Raw genomic sequence first — 26,351 nt, forward strand, 5'->3', positions numbered from 1 at the left:
AATTGTGTGGCTTGAGTCCATAAAAGAAGGTCATTGTGCTTCACACAGGAGAAGGCCTGGGAACCAAAGACAAACTGTAGCAAGGAAGGTACACCGTCGACATCGTGGAAAAATACCTTCAGGAATGGACCCAGGGTGGATGGTGTGAGCCGAAGTGCATCCTGAGATTGCTACCTATGGATAACTGGTTGTTGGAAGTAGGGCTAGTGTGCCACTTCTTTCTTGTCTTCAGAGAGAGAGCATACTAAAACGAGCCATGTCTGTATTAGCTTTATGCCACTTGACCCATTGATCATTGAGAAACCTCTTGGTGGACTCCACATGCTTACACCCTTAACCTTCCTTCTGAAAATGTTTATTTAGGTGTGTCGCCTTAAAGATAGAGTAGGGATGGATTTAATGCTCTCCAATCACCAACCCTCGATGCAGGGATATTCTTCTTCTTGAATTAATTGTTTTGCTCATGCTACACCATCTAAAATGGATGCCCAGATTTGGCTTCATGCTGATTCTTTTGTATTCCTGTACACTTGTGTTGAGGTATTTATACTTTGTTATTTTTGGCTATGTGATAAACTAGTTAAAAAACTAGTAGTGTGACTCTAGAACATTCTGGAACTTATGGGCTCGGCCCTTTCAGGGTCATCTTCTTACTGCGATAAAGACATGCTTCTCACGAGCACAAGGGGGAAAGGACTAACCTGATTTGGCAGCAACTATGGCCTTAACAAATCCAATCAAATCGTACAATTCTCTTTTCTGAGATGAGGGATGAAAGGGTGCATATTTGTCATCACTGCTGTCAGATTTACTACAAAAGATTACAGAAAGTAGAACAAGCAGCCCAGTGGCCTTGACAAATATCACTTGAAACTAACCTGTGATGCCCAAACATTTGCAGAACTATTCATGTAGCTTTGGTGCTTGTGACATCGTGGTCAGGCAAACCTTATTTATTATTTCGTCCAGATTTGATGTTCCATCTCAGATCATAGAGATTATACATAAAATCTACTCTAAAGGAAAGGCCAGCATCATCATCAACACAGAAGTCCAATTGGTCGCACACTGCTCTACCTACCAGCGTGTTACTCAAAGAATTATGGTCCCTGAAGTCAGCGTCGGCGGGTACGCCTCTGCCCAAGTCATGAGTGCAAGTAAGTGTAGCGTTAGCCATCCCTGGACACGTGTTTCGAGGTAGTTGCCTCTCGTCAGCAGGGAGTAGGTGAGTGTGTAGGGTTGCTGTGTAGGCTGCTAAAATAAGTGTTCTCAGTTAAAGTACCTCTCGTAGCGCGCAGGTGCGTAACCATGAGCTCGTCAGCTCCACCGGCTCAAGGAGCCTGAATATTAACAGAAGTCCAATTGGTCGCACACTGCTAAAATTGGACTTTTGTTAATATTCAGGCTCCTTGAGCCGGTGGAGCTGACGAGCTCATGGTTACGCACCTGCGCGCTACGAGAGGTACTTTACCTGAGAACATTTATTTTAGGAGCCTAAACAGCAACCCTACACACTCACCTACTCCCTGCTGACGAGAGGCAACTACCTCGAAACACGTGTCCAGGGATGGCTAACGCTACACTTACTTGCACTCAAGACTCGGGCATAGGAGTACCCGCCGACGCTGACTTCAGGGACCACAATTCTTTGGGGCACGACGCTGTTAGGTAGAGCAGTGTGCGACCAATTGGACCTTTGTTAATATTCAGGCTCCTGAGCCGGTGGAGCTGACGAGCTCATGGTTACGCACCTGCGCGCTACGAGAGGTACTTTACCTGAGAACAATTATTTTAGCAGCCTACACAGCAACCCTACACACTCACCTACTCCCTGCTGACGAGAGGCAACTACCTAGAAACACGTGTCCAGGGATGGCTAACGCTACACTTACTTGCACTCAAGACTCGGGCATAGGCGTACCCACCGACGCTGACTTCAGGGACCACAATTCTTTGGGGCAACACGCTGTTAGGTAGAGCAGTGTGCGACCAATTGGACCTTTGTTAATATTCAGGCTCCTTGAGCCGGTGGAGCTGACGAGCTCATGGTTATGCACCTGCGTGCTACGAGAGGTACTTTACCTGAGAACATTTATTTTAGCAGCCTACACAGCAACCCTACACACTCACCTACTCCCTGCTGACGAGAGGCAACTACCTAGAAACACGTGTCCAGGGATGGCTAACGCTACACTTACTTGCACTCAAGACTCGGGCATAGGCGTACCCACCGACGCTGACTTCAGGGACCACAATTCTTTGGGGCAACACGCTGTTAGGTAGAGCAGTGTGCGACCAATTGGACCTTTGTTAATATTCAGGCTCCTTGAGCCGGTGGAGCTGACGAGCTCATGGTTACGCACCTGCGCGCTACGAGAGGTACTTTACCTGAGAACATTTATTTTAGCAGCCTACACAGCAACCCTACACACTCACCTACTCCCTGCTGACGAGAGGCAACTACCTCGAAACACGTGTCCAGGGATGGCTAACGCTACACTTACTTGCACTCAAGACTCGGGCAGAGGCGTACCCGCCGACGCTGACTTCAGGGACCACAATTCTTTGGGGCAACACGATGTTAGGTAGAGCAGTGTGCGACCAATTGGACCTTTGTTAATATTCAGGCTCCTTGAGCCGGTGGAGATGACGAGCTCATGGTTACGCACCTGCGCGCTACGAGAGGTACTTTACCTGAGAACATTTATTTTAGCAGCCTACACAGCAACCTTACACACTCACCTACTCCCTGCTGACAAGAGGCAACTACCTCGAAACACGTGTCCAGGGATGGCTAACGCTACACTTACTTGCACTCAAGACTCGGGCATAGGCGTACCCGCCGATGCTGACTTCAGGGACCAAAATTCTTTGGGGCAACACGCTGTTAGGTAGAGCAGTGTGTGACCAATTGGACCTTTGTTAATATTCAGGCTCCTTGAGCCGGTGGAGCTGACGAGCTCATGGTTACGCACCTGCGCGCTACGAGAGGTACTTTACCTGAGAACATTTATTTTAGTAGCCTACACAGCAACCCTACACACTCACCTACTCCCTGCTGACGAGAGGCAACTACCTCTTAACACGTGTCCAGGGATGGCTAACGCTACACTTACTTGCACTCAAGACTCGGGCATAGGCGTACCCGCCGACGCTGACTTCAGGGACCACAATTCTTTGGGGCAACACGCTGTTAGGTAGAGCAGTGTGCGACCAATTGGACCTTTGTTAATATTCAGGCTCCTTGAGCCGGTGGAGCTGACGAGCTCATGGTTACGCACCTGCGTGCTACGAGAGGTACATTACCTGAGAACATTTATTTTAGCAGCCTACACAGCAACCCTACACACTCACCTACTCCCTGCTGACGAGAGGTAACTACCTCGAAACACGTGTCCAGGGATGGCTAACGCTACACTTACTTGCACTCAAGACTCGGGCATAGGCGTACCCACCGACGCTGACTTCAGGGACCACAATTCTTTGGGGCAACACGCTGTTAGGTAGAGCAGTGTGCGACCAATTGGACCTTTGTTAATATTCAGGCTCCTTGAGCCGGTGGAGCTGACGAGCTCATGGTTACGCACCTGCGCGCTACGAGAGGTACTTTACCTGAGAACATTTATTTTAGCAGCCTACACAGCAACCCTACACACTTACCTACTCCCTGCTGACGAGAGGCAACTACCTCGAAACACGTGTCCAGGGATGGCTAACGCTACACTTACTTGCACTCAAGACTCGGGCATAGGCGTACCCGCCGACGCTGACTTCAGGGACCACAATTATTTGGGGCAACACGCTGTTAGGTAGAGCAGTGTGCGACCAATTGGACCTTTGTTAATATTCAGGCTCCTTGAGCCGGTGGAGCTGACGAGCTCATGGTTACGCACCTGCGCGCTACGAGAGGTACTTTACCTGAGAACATTTATTTTAGCAGCCTACACAGCAACCCTACACACTCACCTACTCCCTGCTGACGAGAGGCAAATACCTCGAAACACGTGTCCAGGGATGGCTAACGCTACACTTACTTGCACTCAAGACTCGGGCATAGGCGTACCCGCCGACGCTGACTTCAGGGACCACAATTCTTTGGGGCAACACGCTGTTAGGTAGAGCAGTGTGCGACCAATTGGACCTTTGTTAATATTCAGGCTCCTTGAGCCGGTGGAGCTGACGAGCTAATGGTTACGCACCTGCGCGCTATGAGAGGTACATTACCTGAGAACATTTATTTTAGCAGCCTACACAGCAACCCTACACACTCACCTACTTCCTGCTGACGAGAGGCAACTACCTCAAAACACGTGTCCAGGGATGGCTAACGCTACACTTACTTGCACTCAAGACTCGGGCATAGGCGTACCCACCGACGCTGACTTCAGGGACCACAATTCTTTGGGGCAACACGCTGTTAGGTAGAGCAGTGTGCGACCAATTGGACCTTTGTTAATATTCAGGCTCCTTGAGCCGGTGGAGCTGACGAGCTCATGGTTACGCACCTGCGCGCTACGAGAGGTACTTTACCTGAGAACATTTATTTTAGTAGCCTACACAGCAACCCTACACACTCACCTACTCCCTGCTGACGAGAGGCAACTACCTCGAAACACGTGTCCAGGGATGGCTAACGCTACACTTACTTGCACTCAAGACTCGGGCATAGGCGTACCCGCCGACGCTGACTTCAGGGACCACAATTCTTTGGGGCAACACGCTGTTAGGTAGAGCAGTGTGCGACCAATTGGACCTTTGTTAATATTCAGGCTCCTTGAGCCGGTGGAGCTGACGAGCTCATGGTTACGCACCTGCGCGCTACGAGAGGTACATTACCTGAGAACATTTATTTTAGCAGCCTACACAGCAACCCTACACACTCACCTACTCCCTGCTGACGAGAGGCAACTACCTCGAAACACGTGTCCAGGGATGGCTAACGCTACACTTACTTGCACTCAAGACTCGGGCATAGGCGTACCCACCGACGCTGACTTCAGGGACCACAATTCTTTGGGGCAACACGCTGTTAGGTAGAGCAGTGTGCGACCAATTGGACCTTTGTTAATATTCAGGCTCCTTGAGCCGGTGGAGCTGACGAGCTCATGGTTACGCACCTGCGCGCTACGAGAGGTACTTTACCTGAGAACATTTATTTTAGCAGCCTACACAGCAACCCTACACACTCACCTACTCCCTGCTGACGAGAGGCAACTACCTCGAAACACGTGTCCAGGGATGGCTAACGCTACACTTACTTGCACTCAAGACTCGGGCATAGGCGTACCCGCCGATGCTGACTTCAGGGACCACAATTCTTTGGGGCAACACGCTGTTAGGTAGAGCAGTGTGCGACCAATTGGACCTTTGTTAATATTCAGGCTCCTTGAGCCGGTGGAGCTGCGAGCTCATGGTTACGCACCTGCGCGCTACGAGAGGTACTTTACCTGAGAACATTTGTTTTAGCAGCCTACATAGCAACCCTACACACTCACCTACTCCCTGCTGACGAGAGGCGACTACCTCGAAACACGTGTCCAGGGATGGCTAACGCTACACTTACTTGTACTCTAGACTCGGGCATAGGCGTACCCGCCGACGCTGACTTCAGGGACCACAATTCTTTGGGGCAACACGCTGTTAGGTAGAGCAGTGTGCGACCAATTGGACCTTTGTTAATATTCAGGCTTCTTGAGCCAGTGGAGCTGACGAGCTCATGGTTACGCACCTGCGCGCTACGAGAAGTACTTTTCCTGAGAACATTTATTTTAGCAGCCTACACAGCAACCCTACACACTCACCTACTCCCTGCTGATGAGAGGCAACTACCTCGAAACACGTGTCCAGGGATGGCTAACGCTACACTTACTTGCACTCAAGACTCGGGCATAGGCGTACCCGCCGACGCTGACTTCAGGGACCACAATTCTTTGGGGCAACATGCTGTTAGGTAGAGCAGTGTGCGACCAATTGGACCTTTGTTAATATTCAGGCTCCTTGAGCCGGTGGAGCTGACGAGCTCATGGTTACGCACCTGCGCGCTACGAGAGGTGCTTTACCTGAGAACATTTATTTTAGCAGCCTACACAGCAACCCTACACACTCACCTACTCCCTGCTGACGAGAGGCAACTACCTCGAAACACGTGTCCAGGGATGGCTAACGCTACACTTACTTGCACTCAAGACTCGGGCATAGGCGTACCCGCCGACGCTGACTTCAGGGACCACAATTCTTTGGGGCAACACGCTGTTAGGTAGAGCAGTGTGTGACCAATTGGACCTTTGTTAATATTCAGGCTCCTTGAGCCGGTGGAGCTGACGAGCTCATGGTTACGCACCTGCGCGCTACGAGAGGTACTTTACCTGAGAACATTTATTTTAGAAGCCTACACAGCAACCCTACACACTCACCTACTCCCTACTTACGAGAGGCAACTACCTCGAAACACGTGTCCAGGGATGGCTAACGCTACACTTACTTGCACTCAAGACTCGGGCATAGGCGTACCCGCCGACGCTGACTTCAGGGACCACAATTCTTTGGGGCAACACGCTGTTAAGTAGAGCAGTGTGCGACCAATTGGACCTTTGTTAATATTCAGGCTCCTTGAGCCGGTGGAGCTGACGAGCTCATGGTTACGCACCTGCGCGCTACGAGAGGTACTTTACCTGAGAACATTTATTTTAGCAGCCTAAACAGCAACCCTACACACTCACCTACTCCCTGCTGACGAGAGGCAACTACCTCGAAACACGTGTCCAGGGATGGCTAACGCTACACTTACTTGCACTCAAGACTCGGGCATAGGCGTACCCGCCGACGCTGACTTCAGGGACCACAATTCTTTGGGGCAACACGCTGTTAGGTAGAGCAGTGTGCGACCAATTGGACCTTTATCATCATCAACACAATAGAAGTAGGGCAAATAAAGGTGACGTGTGGAACCCGACAATGTTGCCCGCTATCCTCCATTTCATTTGCCTTCTTCTTTGAGCCATTAGCGAGAGCAATCCGAGGACATAACAGCATACGCTCCCCTCTCCCACAGATGGATAAGATAAAAATATACGCCAATGATATTATGTTAATTTTGTATTGTAGGAAGGAGACCCAGGAAAAGGCCTTCGAGATTTGTGTCCAATATGAGAAGCTGGGAGGGTATAGAATTAACAAGAAGACAGGAATAATATTGTGTGTATGTAATCCTGACATCGTATATTCAGACATAGTCTCATCTATTAATTCACACCTGAAGCGATATCTCGGCATCAGGTTCACATCGAAGATCGAGGATCTTTATGCCCTTAACTTCGCTCCTCTCCTCTTAAAGGTACACGTTCTATTTTCTCGATGGAATTCTCTCCCATTGAACATCCTAGGGAGAATCTCCCTGATTAAAATATCGGTCCTTCCATTGTTCAATATTTTGTTTTGAGCTATTCCATGTATTTTAACTGCCTCTTTTTTTGATTTGTACAATCCATGTTCTCATCATTTATTTGGCAAAAAAAAAAAAAAGCCAGGGTAGCACACAGCACTTTAAACGGACAGGGGGAGTATGGAGGGTTCGCGCTTCCCAACCTTAAGGATTACTGTTTTGCCGACTGATATAAGTTCCAATCTGGGAAATTACAACCACCCATGTCGTAAGATTTCCACAATTGTTTGTACGCGATCCTAGCACGTTTGTCATTCCAGAGAAATTTAGAGGTGATCACATCCATTTCATGAAAAAAACAAGAGGAGAGATTGATAGGGAGCATCGATGACATAAAGTTGACAATGGGAGTTATCATAATTTTCAATGTCTGGAGACGTCCCCACCATGAGATGAACTTAGGCGACCAGGCCTCCAACAGCTTTTTCACTTTATCTAATACCTGAGATTCTTTATAAGAGACGGTATCCGACAAAGTCGCACAAAACCAAATCCCTAAGTGCTTAAGCTGCTCAGACTGCCACTTGTATCCTGTCTTCTGATACTAGGCATATTCTGCCATGGCTGTATATTGAACAACATTTGTGTTCTCCCTTACCTACCTCTGCCTTAATGAGTGCGTCTACATTGACTTTCCCCTTCTCTGGACGTATCATATCGGACACCATTTTGGCATTGAAAAAGATTGATAGGAGAGTGTCCTTACACATTCAAAACTCTAGATGGTCCTCTTTGTGGCACAATCCCAGGATTAAGATTCAGGTAGATACGGAGACAAGGTTACACTGGGCCAACAAAGGCATTACATTGGTCAAGCATTTCTATGATGTTAACAATGATCCTTTACCTTTCTCTTCATTGGTCTCAATATATAGTCTCAATAATATTGATTTCTATTCATTCCTTAAAATTAAGGTAGCTTTGTCCAAAACTACTTTTCATCTGGACTCAAATACTGTTTCTCTCCTACAGCTTTGGGGTAAGGCAGGACATGTTGCTTCTAGGATATATAAGTTTTTGTTCATCACTCCGCCATCACTTTCTATGGTTACACAGCTGAAATGGATACACCACTTTGATTCTGATGTATTCAAACATATTACACTGGACACTTGGAAAGCCATAGGGAAATTTTCCCTACGTAATAAAATTGCTCCTTCTCTGATTCAATCAAAGTTTTTCACCATCAATCTTCTACATTGGACCCCAGCTCATCTGTATACACTCAAAGTTAAAGATGATGATCTTTGCTGGAAATGTAAAAGTGCTGCTGGTACCTTTCAGCATATGTTTTTTGAGTGCTCCCTTCTCCAAACGTTTTGGGAGTTAATCCACAAGCATTTATTACTAATTTTTAATATTCAGTTTGAGCTTTCCTTTCCTCTAGTTTTGTCGGGTCCTTGGGCAGCTTCATCTCCACTTCCTTTAGACGAATTCGCTTTACAGCTTCTAGATCTATTGTTATCAATAGCTGTTAAGATTATAGTGTCAGAATGGAAATCCTTTAATTCCTTATCGTATCACACATGGTGGGCATGGGTATCGTTTCTCCACGGTGCTCACACTTCGGTGGAGGAGGGACAATATACCCTTTTTATCTCTTCTGGTGTCTGGAGATCGCTTGATAAATATATCCCCTTAGCCTCTCAGGGTCTGGTGGCTCAATATCCTTTTATCACTGCTGATTGATTTTCCCTTTTCTTTTAGTAAGGCTGGAATACCTTTCTCTTTTTCTCTTCTTCTTTCTCTCTCTCTTTCTTCTTATTCTTTTCTTTCCTTTTTCTCTTCTTCTTTCTCTCTTCGTTTTTCTTTTTTCTTGTTGGTCTTTTATTTATCCTTTCAGTGATCAATTATTATTACTTAAATGTAATACAAATTAAATTACATTATTAGGTTCTTATCTATCTGTTTTTATTAGGGTTTATCCATTATATATATTATTGCTCATATTTATTTTTTTATTAATTATTTATTGTTCAAGATTTTTTTTATGTACTACATGTTGTAGTACCTTAATTATTTATACTCTCTCTCTTAAATTAATTTTAAAAAAATTGGAAAACACCCCAAAAAGGATTACTATTTTGCCTATTCTGCACAATCCATGTCTAGTTTTAATTCAAAGCTTCACACAGATCTTTTTATGAATAATTTGATGCAGCTGAATAAAAGAGTATCATATTCCGTATGTGCTAAAGCCTGTTAAGTCACCTAAAAGAGTTTCACATAAGAGCTCAAATAGTTTTTTCCGGAAGCATGGGGATCTCTATAGGAGATATTTGATTTCCCATATTAACGCGGCAAAACAATTGGCTTTATTAGACGTCGAACAAGGGGTGAAGCTTGCACCTGAAATTGTCCAAAAGGGGGAAAAAGCGGGATATCAGAATATCTCGGATTTTCTTTTGGGGGATAGATAGTTAAACACAGTGGAAGTCCGACAGTAAATACACAACAGCTTTCTGCTTCTGTGTTTTTTAGGGTGTTCAATACAATTTTCTCTAACCTAAAACTCGGTCAGATTCTTAGCAGCAGAGAAGTGGTTTCTGCACTAATTGAAGATGAGGTATTGGAAAAGCCAGGGAAATGGAAAATAATGTTTACTTCTATTAAAGGCTCTAACCTCCCTCAAAAAGCCACAAAAAAACTGGTGCGAATATGATGTCCTGGAATTGAAAAACAAGATGCTGTACAAAGTCAATAAACTGAATTTTTGTGTGTTGAGAGGGGCCAAGTGACGTTGAATGCTATTTTTTAGCAAATGGCTCCTATTAAAAACCCTGTCCTTTTTAATAAAAATGTACTCGTCCTAGGCCACTGTTTTCGATGCATAGACCAATCGTCCGATATCTGGCTGCATGTAATCCAGTCACTGCTCCTCCAGTCAGGGATTCTGGGATGAAATTTTCCAGTGTCTTGCTAGGGAATGGCAGGTCAATTTGGTTTCGACCACTTTGCTGGGAGTTCTGGGGTTCGATCTGGCACTGGACCTATCAGATAAATGGGCTAAGCTATTATATAGAGCAACAGTTGTCGCTCAGTCCCTCTTGCTCCAGAAATGGAGAACTCAGTTGATCCCTACAACGAGGGACTGGCTGGAGAAAATGGGTTCATGGAGAGTTAGCAAATAACTATACGCAATGAGAATTAGTGGAGAGAAAGCATTTGAAAACTCTTGGGACAAACTTTTTTGCTTGACTCTCCAAGGTTAGATTTAATGTTTTGATCAAACCACTTTGGTACCTCTGCCATATCATGCACTTTAAGCACTTTATGAACTTTTTTATATTTGATTTTAGGACGCTGTTCAATGTCTACATGGTGCCTCTGACACGCATCGCCCGACACCACGACCTCAACATAATCTCCTACGCCGACGACACGCAACTGATCCTCTCCCTCACCAAGGACCCCCTCACCGCCAAATCCAACCTCCACTCGGGAATGAAGGCTGTCGCCGACTGGATGGAGGATAGCCGCCTTAAGCTGAACATAGACAAGACGGAGATCCTCATCCTCGGGCCCAACCCCTCAGCATGGGATGACTCTTGGTGGCCCGCGTCGCTGGGGACTCCCCCGACACCCACCAACAATGCACTTAACCTGGGAGTCATCCTTGACTCTAAACTGACCATGACCAAACAAGTCAATGCTGTCTCCTCCACCTGCTTCAACACCCTCCGTATGCTCCGCAAGATCTACAGATGGATCCCGACAGACACAAAGAAAACAGTCACCCAGGCCCTAGTCAGCAGCAGACTCGACTACGGTAATGCCCTCTATGCCGGAGCCGCGACCAAGCTCATCAACAGACTGCAAAGAATCCAGAATGCCTCTGCACGCCTGATCCTCGACGTCCCGCGCCGCGACCACATCACCCCCCACCTGAGGAACCTGCACTGGCTCCCTGTCGACAAAAGAATCTCCTTCAAGCTCCTGATCCATGCACACAAAGCACTCCACAAGACCGGCCCAGCCTATCTCAACAGTCGACTCTCCGTCTACGTACCCAACAGGAAACTCCGCTCCGCAGACCTCTCCCTGGCTGCCATCCCATGCATCCGTAGAACCACAGCCGGAGGCAAATCCTTCTCCCGGATGTATGACGTTACAACGCATGCTGTTACAACGCATGCTGTTACAACGAAAGTTTTACAACGCGAGTGCATTGACAACGCAGGACATTACAACGCAAGTCTTTACATCGACTTGCACTAGATGGCGTGCTAACATTAAAACAGTGTAATTTACTATTTCAACTCCAGTCCACGTAACAGTAGGGAAGGTGTTGGGATAGTAAACTACACTATTTTTTATGTTAGCACGCCATCTAGTGCAAGTCGATGTAAAGACTTGTGTTGTAATGTCCTGCGTTGTCAATGCACTAGCGTTGTAACAGTTTCGTTGTAATGATAGTGCGTTGTAAAAGTTGCGTTGTAAAGGTTGTTCCCCCCTTCTCCCACCGCGCCGCCAACACCTGGAACACCCTCCCCCTCATCCTATGACAAACCAAAGACCTTCTAACCTTCAGAAGACAACTCAAGACCTGGCTGTTCGTCCAGTAGCAACAGCACCCGCCCCTCCCCACCCTCAGCGCCTTGAAACCCTTGTGGGTATGTAGTGTGCTTTACAAATTATTTGATTGATTGATTGATTGATTGGCATATAGCGTCTTTTTGCCCTGTTGACAGCTATTTATTGTGATTTTGTGTACTCTGACAGCTACTCAGTTATATCATATGAAATATGTTTTTATATTTATTGCTTGTATGCTTGGTTCATGACGAACATTACCTGTGATGTATATATATGTAATGCAAGATTGGATCTTAATTTAAAAAAAGAGAAACTAAAAAGTTCTGCTCTCAAGTTATGGATTCGCTCAACCTCCTTGTGTGGCTATACCTCATTACCAACTTGCTCTGCTCCTTTTAAAGCTTTTTTGGCCCGCACAACAGTTTTGCACCTGGAATCTTTCCGCCAGGGCCAGATCACAGCAAGGGTTGAAGGAGCTACGCTTGCTTGGCCCAATTAGCTGTTTCACTTAATAGTACATCCAAGCAGCCTAAAGCACCAGCCAGAAGGAGATCACAACATGCTCCACAGGTGCTTCAGTAAAGAAGCTGTGTCTCAGCTGTTCATAACACGTAGCGTAGAACTCTCTAAATGTACCTAAAGAAATGGCACGGAAAATAGCAATAATGTAGTGTTTATCAACTGCAACAGCATACAAAGTGATGGGAGCAATGCTTGAATTAATCTCAATGTAAAGAAATACAGATTTAACAATTTCAAAAGACTGAACAGCCTGTTTATGGAGGAAAGAATTGTTGTAGAGGAACTCATTCTTAGCACAGAAAAGAGAGTGACATGCTGAAGGAGGCCATTTATATTACTAAATGCCAATATGGAAGTAACAGTCCCAGTCACCGACTCATAAAATTCTGCAAATTGAACAAGTGCTAGCAAAGCCAGTAACCCTTGTTTGCTAAAGTGCCTAACGTTATCAGCCAGGCTAGCTTGAATCCAGTGGCACAGTGAGCAAGGGAACCACATCTGGGCATACCCTGCCAACTTAGGGCGAACAAAGCAAACACCAGGAGATGATGGACGGAGCGCTGAAACTTTTCAGACACTCACCCCCAGTCACAGATCTGGGTTGAATCCCTCATCGTTCTTTAGCTTACTTTGCCACCCCAGTTCAGACACAGCTATATGCAAATCAGTCTTGACCCTGTGCCTCATGAGAACAGTCCAGACTAAACTGCCAAGCCACATGACTTCCCTGGACTGGAAACAAGCATCCTGGGAACGGTTTCGGGGCAACACCCCTCATCAGCCAGGCTAGCTTGAATCCAGTGTCAAAGGGAGCAAGGGACCCACGTCTGGGCATACTCTGCCAATTAAGGGCGAACAAACAAACGCAAGGAGATAAACGACGGAGCACTGAAACTTTTCAGACACTCATGCCCAGTCACAGATCTGGGTTGAATCCATCATCATTCTTTAGCGCACTTCGCCGCCTGAATTCAGACACAGCTATATGCAAATCAGTCTTGACCCTGTGCCTCATGGGAACAGTTCAGACCAAACTACAAAGCCATGTCGTCCCCGGACCGGAAACAAGCATCCTGGGACCGGTTTGGGGGCAACATCCCTCATCAGCCAGGCTAAATTGAATCCAGTGCCAAAGTGAGCAAGGGACCAAAGTCTGGGCATACGCTGCCAACTTAGGGTGAACAAAACAAACACAAGGAGATGATGGACAGAGTGCTGAAACTTTTCAGACACTCACCCCCAGTCAGATCTGTTGTGAATCCAGAAAATCTAAAACATCTTAATGAAAAGCACCTGGGAATCCTTATTCCAGATATGAATAGAGGTATGTGGTATGCATAGCAAACATGATGCTGTTATTCACAGAAGGCCAAAAAGGGTGGGAAGAGGTCATGAATATAGTGGCTGCTCAGAACAGATGTAACATGACATATGCCAGACCATAAGACACTCACTAATTACAAGAATAATTAGGATACAAGCGAGTGAACTAAACCAGAACTCTGACTCTGCATTAAAAAGACAAAATAAGTTTAATAAATTTCTCATCACTCCTCTTCACAATAACATGAAACAAAGGAGTACTCTCAAATAACCTACAGTGAACACCACCACAAACAACTTGAAATCAAACACTGAAACGAGCCTCCCAAAGACACGCAGGAGCAAAGCAATGTACTCGATAATAGGAAGATAATGTTTTTGGGCAAATTTACCATTAGAGAAAATACAAGCATACCAGTCACTTTCAGCAGAAAAATCTGCTGCTCCCACCCTTTCCCATCCAGACAGATTGTCACTGAGAATGGCAAAGTGAGGGCGGGAAAAGCAGGTTGGAAATTTGAAAGGCACATCACAGACTTGCTAGACAATTAGGGGCATATTTAGGAGCCCTGTTGAGTCGCTCTTGTACCCCGCAATGTGATGCAAGAGCGAAAAATGTATGAAGCCACGCAAAGCCACCTTGTGTGGCCCTGAATGGCTTCATGAATCTCGAGTAAATCAATGCAGTGCAAATTGTTACATTGCCCCAGGGCATTCCCCTGGGGCATTGTGTGAGTGTTCCCACGCAACTTCCATGATTTTTGACACATTCCCAGATGTACCAGAGCTGGTAAACCTGGGAGTGTGCCAAACAGATAAACCTACCCAGGAGAGTCGTAGCGAGGAGAGATATCTTTATTTCTCTTTGTTACTTCCTTTTTCTATGTGTGCTGCATTCTGCAACACACATATTAAGAGGACTTAGCCGCTCAGGACTGTTTTTGTGAAGGAAGGTGTACCTTCCTGCACAAAAACAATCCTGTCTGCAATGCAGAAACCCTTGCACCATGGTGCAAGGCTGCCTGCCTTGGTTCTAGGCTGCCAAAACTGCATCAGCACACCGACAAGGAGAGGAATGCACTGTATTCTCTTAACCCCTTCTATGCGTCAGACGAGCAGGAGCCATTCGATGCAAAAGTGCACATGTGTGTCAGACAGCTCCTGCGCGTCTGACTACATGGCACAGCAAATCCCTCTGGTGCGGGCACCAGAGGGATTTCCTTTCCCTCCTAACATCCTTGGGAGCTTGGAAGACCTTCCCCAGCTCTTGAGGCTGTTTTGTTTGTTTCACTGAAATGACAATCAGCGCACATGTCATGCTGACGTCATTTCAGTGAAACTAAAACTAAAATGAGCCTACTGGCTCATTTCAGTTTCAATTTCTACATGCTTATGGGGCTATCTCAGCCCCCCGTGCACGTAGAAAAACAGGAGAGGTATCATTGGAAAGGGGAGCAACTCTCTCGGAGCTCGCGGAGTGCAGAAAACTCCACTCCACTGAGTGCAGTGTCGTTTTTTCCCCACTCACGAATGGTAAAATTTCCACTCAAGCTGCAGGAAGATCAGCGCGAATTGCAGTTCACATAGCAAAATTCTGTGAACTACACCCAGGCCTAAGAAACGAGCCACTGTTATAAACATCACAGTTAGGGTGACCAGTAACTACAGGTAGGGTTACACTTATAGATCATTATGCATAGACATCATCAGCAGTGCACTATAGGAAACACTAGTAGTGTGCACACATTAGAAAATCACCATCACAGTGAATATCCTTGCAATATGCAACATTACATCAGGGCACAACACCTATTCATTTTCAGATGTCCACATCCCAAAGGTTATGACAACAGTGTGTGCGGCACCTATGCTCCAACGACAAATCCAGCAGTATGCACAAATGCAGTAGTCATCTTTTACCCAGAAGGCATATTAATTACCATAGCCTCCTCTCCTGGGTGATATAGCACCTCATCCCTGTGCCTCTATTAGAGAATGCAGTAGTTAACCAAAAGTAATGCCCCTGAAGGTGGAAAGACCTCACTCAGTCTTCCTATACCTGAGAAATTGCCACCGGCAGTCCTGCAGGCATGCAGTGTAGATGTCAACAACAAATATGGTGGTTCAATAATGGTAGGGACCAACGGTAGACCCAATCGGGCTCATGACATGACCCGGTCTCCCCATCTCCATTGACCTGGCGGCTCAGCTGCGATGATACACGCAAAAATCCTCCGCTGGGCCAGGGGCTCCTGCCTGATCCCATTTCACTGCGGCTGCCTGCAACAACGTGGTGCGGCCACTTCATTCCGCAAGAGGGAAGGCACTCGGTAGGTCATGGCTCCTCTGTTTTTGGCACTGCCCCTCTCTGATGTGGGCATTGCTGGGCAACCTATAGGACCCCCTGGGCCTGGATTCCTCACTGCTTCCACATTGTGTGGCAGCCTGGGGCCACATAGTAGAGCCCCAGCTGCCGCGATTAAGTGACGATGCAAGAATGATGGAGGGAGAGCACTTCAATCCCTCAGCTCTCCCCTCCCATTGTCCGGCCACACACGAAGAGTACAGTGTTGCCCACACTGCAGGGCTGGGGAAAGCACTCTTCCCAAGTAGCATGAAGTGAGCCTACTCTGTGGGCAGCAGGACTAATAACAGCACTCACCTAGCGCTACTCCTTTCAGGAAGGAGCAGCAAAAAAGCATTCTCCACACACTGTTTGCAGAGCACTGGGGCACACCAGCCGGGTGCAGGCAGGCAGGCAGGCCAGCAGGAGGGGTCCTCTGCGTAGTGTAGCAATCTCCCGGCGGTTCCTCCTGGTAGTCTAGCAGCCTTACAGGTACATGTCACACAGTGTCTTCTCTCTTCCATGGGTCACAGCCTCTATGTTTATAGTGCCAATATATTTGATCTGGGGGCACTTCAGCTACTATATTTAAGTGCACAACACTCCCATTCACACTGTAAGCCCAGACCCCAGACACATCACAGGGGGGTGGAGCCGGCATTGTGGAAGGGAGACACAGCCCTATTCAGGTGCAGGTTCTACTCCTCCCACCACTCCAAATGCAGACCAGGCCTATTCAGGTGTAAGGGAAAACTCCTCTCACTACTCTAAATTCATCCAATGTCTATTCAGCGTAGTGCTGAGTCACCCAGGCAAGGCAGGACACACCTCAACCCCCCTTGGGACTACTGGAGTGAATGCATATCCTCTCTCCCCTGTCAGTCAAAACCAGCCGATCCATACACACCCAGGCAGGGCACAAACACACATAAGCACACAGAAATGCCCCCTTCTAAAGGTGGCATTTCCCAAATAGTAAAATATATCTGCTTTCACCAATTAGCAGGATTTATCCCTAAAACATACCAAACATGGTCACGCTACCCCTCTCATGTCAGGAATTACCATTGAAGAACATATCAGGGAATCCCCAATGCATCTCTATGAGAGGGCAGCCTCACAGCACTGAGAAACCAACACAGTTAAGGCACATGTCCTACCTTTTACATACATTGCACCCTGCCTATAGGGCTAGCTAGGGCCTACCTTAGGGGTGACTTATATGTAGTAAAAGGGGAGTTGCAGATGTGGCAACCACCTTGCATACCACGTTGTTGCAGCAGTAAACTGCACACGCAGTCCCTGAAGCAGCAAAGGCCTGAGACAGGTTTCAAAGGCTACTTCGGTGGGTGGCACAAGCAGCGCTGCAAGCTCACTAGTGGCATTTAATTGACAGGCCCTGGGTATCTGGGATACCACTGCACAAGGGACTTACAGTTAAATTAAATATGCCAGATCGGTGTAGAACAATCATACCAATAGATAGAGCACATGCACTTTAACACTGCAGTGATATAGTGCTGAGTCATTAAACCACCAACAATAGGTCAGAACAAAATACTGGAGGAAGGCAAAAGGTTCAGGGACAACCCTGCACAAAGGGCCAAGTCCAACACCCACCCACACAAGTTAGGTACCATTCTTATTGGGAGACCTGTGGAAACTCAGGGTGGTGGGAAATTTGTGTCAGCCCAGTGATCCCACAACTTCCCACACAGAAACATGATAAAAATGTGATTTTATTCAGCTAAATTTGCCGTTTGGAGGGGATTCTGGGTAGGAAAATGTTGGGGAATCCATGCAAGCCATACCTACCTGGACTCCCCTGATTGTCTAGTTTTCAGAAATGTCTGGGTTTTGTGTGTTTCCCTATGTCTGCCGAGCCCGGGACCAAACACCCAGGTGACCCCCTTTGTAAAACCAGGTTGTTTTGTGATTTCTTAATTTTGATGTCTCCGCAATATCATTTGGGCTTTTCCCTGTCCCTGTAACTTGGCCACACACACAAGTGAGGTACCATTTTTATCGGGAGACATGGAGGAATGCTGCTTGGTGGGAAATATGCATCAGCCCGATGATGCCACATCTATCCCACACATAAACGTGAGAAAAATGTGATTTTCAGCTAAATCTGAGGTTTGCAGGGGATTCTGGGTGGTAAAACATTGGGGGATACACACAATCCATACTTCCCTGGACTCCCCGGGTGTCTAGTTTTCAGTAATGTCTGGGTCTGTTAGGTTTCCCTTGATGGCCGCCGAACCCGAGGCCAAAAACCCAGGTGACCCCACTTGCAAAAACCAGGTTGTTTCATGATAGGTAATTTTTCATGTCTCCACAATACGTTTTGGGCCCTTCCCTGCTGCAGGCACTTGGCACACCCTCACAAGTGATGAACCATTTTTATTGGGGGGCTTTGAGGAATGCTGGGTGTGTTAAAGTTTCTGAATCCATACAAGAACTTTCAATCTTAGAAATGTGAGGAAAATGTGTTTTGTTTTACAAAGTTTGGGGCTTGCAAGGGATTCTGGGTGAGAGCCACACAAGTCACCCCATCCTGGATTACCATGGGTGTCTAGTAATCAAGAATGTATAGGTTTGCCAGGTTTCCCTAGGTGCCGGCTGAGCTAGTGTTCAAAATCCACAGCTAGGTACTTTGCAAAAAAAGGGTCAGTTTTCACTTGAAAAATGTGATGTGTCAACGTTGCGTTTTGGGCCATGTCCTGTTACTGGCACTAGGCCTACCCACATAAGTGAGGTCCCATTTTTATCAGGAGACTTTGGGGATTGCAGGGTGTGTTGACGTTTGTGGATCCATGCAGATTTCAGAACTTTCCATCAAAGCAATGTGAGGAAAATATTTTTTTTATAATGTTTGGGGCTTGCAAGGGATTCTGGGTTGCAGAATTTTGAGAGAGCCACACAAGTCACCCTATCCTGGATTTTCTAAAACATTTACAGGTTTGCTATGTGTACCTAGGTGCCAGCAGAGCTAGAGTTCAAAATCCACATCTAGGCACTTTGCAAAAAACAGGGTCCATTTTCACTGGAAAAATGTGATGTGTCCAGTCTGCGTTTTGAGCTGTTTCTTGTCATGGGCACCTGGCCTAGGCACACTGGTAAGGTACTATTTTTATCCGTTGACTTTGAGGAATGTGGGTGGGTGGAAGTTTGTAGATCCATGCAGATTTCGGAACTTTCCATCACAGAAATGTGAGAAAAATTTGTATTTTTTACAAAGTTTGAGGTATGCAAGGGATTCAGGGTAACAGAACCTGGTGAGAGCCACACAAGTCACACCATCCTGGATTCTCCTGGGTGTGCAGTAATCAAAAATGTATAGGTCTGGTCTGCTAAGTTTCCCTAGGTGCCAGCTGAGCTAGGGTTAAAAATCTACAGGTAGGCACTTTTCAAAAAAAGGGTCAGTTTTCACTGGAAAAATGTGGTGTGTCCACGTTCTGTTTTAGGCCATTTCCTGTCACAGGCACTAGGCCTACCCACACAAGTGAGGTAGCATTTTTATTGGGAGACTTAATAGCAGAACAAGTGTTATTACCAATTTACATTCTTTGAATTTCTGTCTTCCAAATGTAAGACAATTGTAAAAAAAGATGTCATTTTGAAAAAGTACCTCTAATTTACATGCTTGTATGGGTACAGAGAATTTTGGAGATGTACATATAACCACTGGTTCTAAACTCTACGTTTTGTTCCAATTTCAGAAATACATCGTTTTGCTTGGTAACTATTTTTCACTCTTTATATTTTACCAAATAAATTGCTATTTACCCTGTAAACAATGAAAAACCATTGTAAGACTAAAATCAGTTATTGGTTCTGGGTTCCTCGGGTTCTTGGTGAACCTACAAGTCCTATATAGCCCCACAACCAGGAATGTCTAGCGGATGTAACGGTATATGTTTTAAAAAAAATCTGTCATACTTAGAAGAAGTTACAGATGAAAACTTTGGCACAAATGGTAAGTTTTATTTCACTCAATTTCAATATGTTTTATTTTCAACGGTTAGTTTCTCTAAAAAGCTTTGAAGGATCCACACAAATGACCCATTGCTAAATTTAGAATTGTATCTACTTTTCATGAATATATTTCTTACAGGGATCCATTATTGCTTTCAAACCAATTTCTACCACTAACTGGAAGAAGGTTGAAAGCCCAAAAAATAGCAAAAATAGGCTATGTCCCAGTAAAATGCCAAAACTGTGTAGTGAGTTTGGTTTTCTGAAAAAAGTCTGCCTGTCCCTGAAAGCCATTAAAGTGGTGGTTTCAGCACCAGGAATCCTTTATTTTTAGCAATTGCAGGGAAAAACAAGTGCTTTCTTCTGCAGTACGTTTTTCCCATTTAAAAACAATTGCTGTATTTTGGCCAATTCCTGGGTCCTGGCCAGTGGAATCCACAAACCCTGGGTACCTTTAAAATTCTCATGATGTTGGAAGAAAAGGTTCCAAATTTGGTTTGGATACCTTGTGTGGAACAATGTTACGGGGGTCTAAGCACAAACTACCCCAAATAGCCAAAAAAAGGCTTAGCGGAGGGGGGAGGGAGGGGGGGAGAGGCCTAGCAGTGAAAAGGTTAAATACAGCAGATTCCTGCCCTTTCTTTGTAATGCAGCACAGCAAGGTGACCTGCTGTGCGGCATTGCATTACTTTGTCATAAATACAGCCCTTAGTACCTTGAGGACAGAAGTGCACCATACCTGAGTCCTGAAAGGCATCAATTTCCTATGGATTAATGATTGACTAGACAAATGTTCTGAGGCTGAGTTAGAGGTGACTAGTAATGGAATCCAAAAAAAGGATATTTAATACACTTACTTCTTCCTTTCCCCTCCCAATTAACGCACTTTTTGAGAAAATCCCTGTTTGTCTGCAAGTCATTTTATACACAGACTAGCATTACTGCACATAATAATTACTTCTAATCCACAACTTTTCCCTGAAAACATTTGGCCAGGAAACCTCTGTCATAACTACCTGAGTTAAAATTGTCAGGAAAAATGCAAAATATGTGGCACCTAGTCGTCAGATCACAAAAACAGCATATTATGCCTCATTTCACCCAGGGAACATGGAATACATTCTAATTACCAGACCCAGTATATACCAAATCCATCACTACTTACCCGCTACAGTAATACCCATTCATTTTCCCACAACTTTGAATGAGGCCCTTTGAATACTTTTGGCAATGTTTTAATTTTTTTTTACTGCGTCTTTTTTGCTTTCTGGTCCACCACGTTTGTACTGATTGCATGGAGAAAGCATTACCATCCCCCAGCTCCTGGCTCACTCACGCGGTTAGCAGTGTAGCTATAATCTTCTTTTTAGGGACCTGGCCTGACTCTTATTACGGCCTGTTCCCTAGCACCTGCATGGCCCTGTCTCCACTCATCCAGCGCCGGGAGACCCTGTTGGGTATCTACGCACTTTATAAATCCATCAATCAATCAATCAATAAATAAATCCCCTGCTGACACAGATTCAGTCGACAGATCTCCTTTTGTACCTGGACCGGACCCCTGGTCACATAAGGAAATGAGTGCCACAAGGGTGTCTGTTGAAACAGTTTTAGTTGAGACATTCACCAGATAATAGATTTATTTTAGACTGATGTGGATGCTTGTACGTTGCGTGTTGTTTCTGCTCGTGGTCAGCAAGAAACTGCTCTGTTAAGTGTGTTTCTGGTGCATTCATCGGTTTTGCATCTGGTTTAACATATGTAGAAGCTCTCCCTAACTGTGTGAAATGCAGCCACATTCACCTTAAACCAGTGGTCTAGGACGTCACAAGGTTGCTATTTTAATTCTGGCATTTCCTGTGTGGATCTTATCATGGGTGCAAAGCTGTTCTCAAGTCAGCTATAGAAGGTCAGGCTTTCAGCATCATTTATAGTCTTCATTCTACCCAGATGCATTTACAGATGGCTGATCAAGGACAATACTTTGCTATGTGACGATGGGCCTGATGTACAAAGCAATTTCCTGGTCACAAAGGCTGCAATTTGCTAAATGTTCAGGGTTTCCGACTGTAAAATAATTTTTACAATCTACATGAGCCCCTTTGGAGAAGGAAAAGTCATTCCAACTCCTAAAATGGATTTTGTACCCCTGCCTGGATCAAAAAAAGGATGAGGGATGACCGGGGCGTCCCACTCCTGTTTGTGATTTGTAGAAGAATGTATCAATAGTTTGTGACCTCAACTGCAGTCACAAACATTGATCAGACACAAAGACCTCAAAGCAGGTGATATCTAATTCACATAGGAGAGGCTGTTGAGGTGAGCCTGTGGGATTTCTACCACTCTATGAATCATGTAGACAGACTTGAATTGTTAAAAAAGATAAGTGTAGGGGCCCTACTGAGGAGGCCACTGCAGCTTTTACCAGTCATTGTCCCTGCAAGCATTGCCAATGAAAGTATCAACACAACTAATAATGATCCCACTACTACAAACAGTGACAATGTAGACATTTCCAGGCCCCCAAAGGCTATAAAAATGACTTGGTCTGAAGGGTTAGTCATTTTTAATGTAATCTGAATTTTTAAACAATGTTGTTGTGCTCATCTCTAAATTAGACAGAAATTGCCAGTCTGGTGCAGAATGTAATATTTGCTGGTGTTGACAATTAAGTAAACACAAGGAGATAATGGACGGAGCGCTGACATTTTTCAGACACTCACCCCTAGTCACAGATCTGGGTTGAATCCATCATCATTCTTTAGCTCACTTCGCTACCACAATTAAGTGGCAGAACCTAACAGCTCAAATTTAGCACTACAGTGTTGTGGAGCAGACATTAGCCCAGAGGACCAGAGCCTGCACTCTCTCATCTCTTCCCAATTCAATTTTGTTTCTCCAAGGAAGCACCAGTCCCGGTAAAGGACAGGTCGCTTCAAAAAAATGTTTTCCACTTAGGAATAGAATTCCAGGGACAGAAGTCTGTTATTCCATGCAGGACTTTATATGTTCATTTTCAGTCAAACACAGAGTTTTGGGCCTGGCCCTCTGTGCAGGGTCACCCCTAAACATTTTGACTTTACCCCCCACATTTTTGCTTAATTTATTTTTGTTGGCCTCCAACTCTGAGCTAAAGTGCTTGTGCGCACTCCTATAAATATGGTAGAATTCACTTATACCCAATTGGCACATTTAATTTAATTGTAAGTCCCTAGTAAAGTGGTACTACATGTACCAAGGACCTGTAAATTAAATGCTACTAGTAGTGGGTCTGCAACACTTAGGTGCCGATTACGATCCGGTAAAAAATTTCCCCGTGCGACTCGTATCCGGTCTTTTTACCGTACGAATCGTACAAGTGCCGTACGAACTGGCAATCACGATTCGCATGGTAAAAAGTCCATACGAACCGCATTGGGAATCATTCCCCACACGTCCTCGGGTCGGAAAATGTGTCCGACACGTCCTCGTACGGTTTACCGTACAAATGTGAAAGGTGAAGTCCGACCGAGGAATCACGATCCATCCCGTGCGTCCAAGGTCACAACCGGATGGAAAAAACACCGTCCGCACCGAACTCCCATAGCAACCATGGAGACGTGCCCGCATACGCGCCGACCCCCCCAGCCCCCGTACGTACGCGCCGACCCCCCCCAGCCCCCGTACGTATGCGCCGACCCCCCCACAGCCCCTGTACGTACGCGCCGAACCCCCCCCACAGCCCCCGTACGTACGCGCCGACCCCCCCAGCCCCGTACGTACGCGCCGACCCCCCCCACAGCCCCCGTACGTACGCGCCGAACCCCCCCCCAGCCCCCGTACGTACGTGCCGACCCCCCCACAGCCCCCGTACGTACGCGCCGAACCCCCCCACTGCCCCCATACGTACGCGCCGAACCCCCCGTGTATGTACACCCGTGTACGTTCGAGTCGAACCCCCCGTGTATGTACACCCATGTACATTCGAGTCGAACCCCCCGTGTACGTTCGAGTCGAACCCCCCCCGTGTACGTTCGAGTCGAACCCCCCCGTGTACGTTAGAGTCGAACCCCCCCGTGTACGTTCGAGTCGAACCCCCCGTGTATGTACACCCGTGTACGTTCGAGTCGAACCCCCCGTGTACGTTCGAGTCGAACCCCCCCGTGTACGTTCGAGTCGAACCCCCATGTATGTACACCCGTGTACGTTCGAGTCGACACCCCCGTGTATGTACACCCGTGTACGTTCGAGTCGACACCCCCGTGTATGTACACCCGTGTACGTTCGAGTCGAACCCCCCCGTGTATGTACACCCATGTACGTTCGAGTCGAACCCCCCGTGTACCGGGCCACCTACTCTGGTCGATTCGCGCCGTACTTCGCTTTTCCGGACCTTTTTGGGTGCCGTGAAAATATTGCCGTCCGGACTGCTGTCGGTTCGAATCGTAATTCCTGGGTCGTGAAACGCTGCCTGAAAGCGTCCCGACGTCACGTCGCAGCATTCCCGGATCACATTCGTATGTATGTTTTCGTCGGTCGGTGTTTTTTACGATTCGTACGGAAATGGTGTTTCCGTGCGAATCGTAATTCCATGTTTGTAAAGTTTTACGACCGGGTACGAGTCGGACGGGGAAAACGCTCCGACCGACGGTTCGTACCCGGTTTTTACCGGATCGTAATCGGCACCTTATTGTGCCACCCACTTAAATCACCCTGTAAAACATGTTTCAGACCTACATTGCAGCCTAATTGTGTTATTAATTACTGCTGTGTCCACCTGTCAAAATAAACCTTTTACCAGGCCCAATCCTTCCTTTTTAATACATATACGTCACCTCTAGAGTAGGCCCTGAGCATCCCAGAGAGCAGGGTGCATAGTATTAAAAAGTTGGACATGTACTTTAATGTTTTACATGTCCTGGTAGTGAAAATTCCTATAACATTGGAGTTACCTCACTATGTTTGATAAGCTGAAACTTCTAAATGGGCACAGACACACAGGTTGAGTTTGGTGTCTAAAGAAATTAAATTAAAAGCACTCTTTAATGGTAAAGCTGGATTTTTATTCACAATTCTGAAAATGTCACTTTTAGAAAGTTCATATTTTCTTGCCCTAATCATTTGGGGCCTGCAGCTTGTTTCTGAGTCACATGACCAGATGTAGCTGGCAATTGGTGTCTGTGTATTGCTTTCAGATAGTGTGATATAGAGAGAGGATAGGTGTTGGCAGGATGGGGCCACCGTGCCTTGCCGAAGGGGAGTCGCTGTCACTACCACACTTGCACCTCCAAAGGCTCTGCCTGAGCCCTCACACTACACATTTTTCAGCCCAGACAAGCTGGGCCAGGACAGGGAGGAAAAGGATGCCTGACGTCACAGGTGGATGGAAACCTCTTGAAACTTCCTCCATTTTAAAGTGGGATCAGATATAAACATTGAATATTAGAACCCCAACTCTTCAGTACATTTCTGGACCTATGGAAGACTCTGCCAGGAAGAAGGACTGCTGTGCTGCTGAAGGAGGTAACCCATCTAAGTCCACCCGGGTAACTAATGACCACCTCTCAGCCTTCGGTACTAAATGAAGAGTCAGTCAGACAGTAGAGAATACAATCCAATAACTGTTTATTCATAAACACTCAGAGCAGAGCCCCATCTGCCCACTCACTAAGAGTGCTGCAGAGGGAACTGAAATCGACAGGCATAAAGATAAATTATGTACGTTTCGTAATTGGGCAAGTACAAGCTCAGAGTGGAATTTTCCAGGCAGGTGCAGTTAAACAGCAAAATACAGAAGAAATTGTTTCAGCACTCATATCTTACACAAAGTAACATAGTCCAAAGTTGTTCCATCTGAAGCCCACCACCAGACAAGGGGGAGAGGGCCACTATCTAGTGAGAAAGCTATGTGCAGACATGAATAGTGTGCTCATTACTAAAACAAAACCCAAGTGAAGAAACGAAACTCAGAAAGAGACATTTCTCGGAATGTAACTAGCTCAGTTTTGAACAGCCTAAAATGGGGCCCAAATAGAAAATGGCGCAGCAAATGCAAACTTACATGGAGCACTATAAAAGCATGAACAATTTTTATTCTAATGGACCCTACTTTTAGCATGAGCTAAAACATTTTCTAACAGCAACTAGAAAAATGAAGATACAAACAATAATAAGGAATCCCATTAATGAACAGTTATGAGCACTCCATACTGTCAATATCAGGAAGGG

The sequence above is a fragment of the Triturus cristatus genome, chromosome 7 (genome assembly GCF_964204655.1).
Source record: "Triturus cristatus chromosome 7, aTriCri1.1, whole genome shotgun sequence".
In the NCBI taxonomy this organism is placed as follows: domain Eukaryota; kingdom Metazoa; phylum Chordata; class Amphibia; order Caudata; family Salamandridae; genus Triturus; species Triturus cristatus.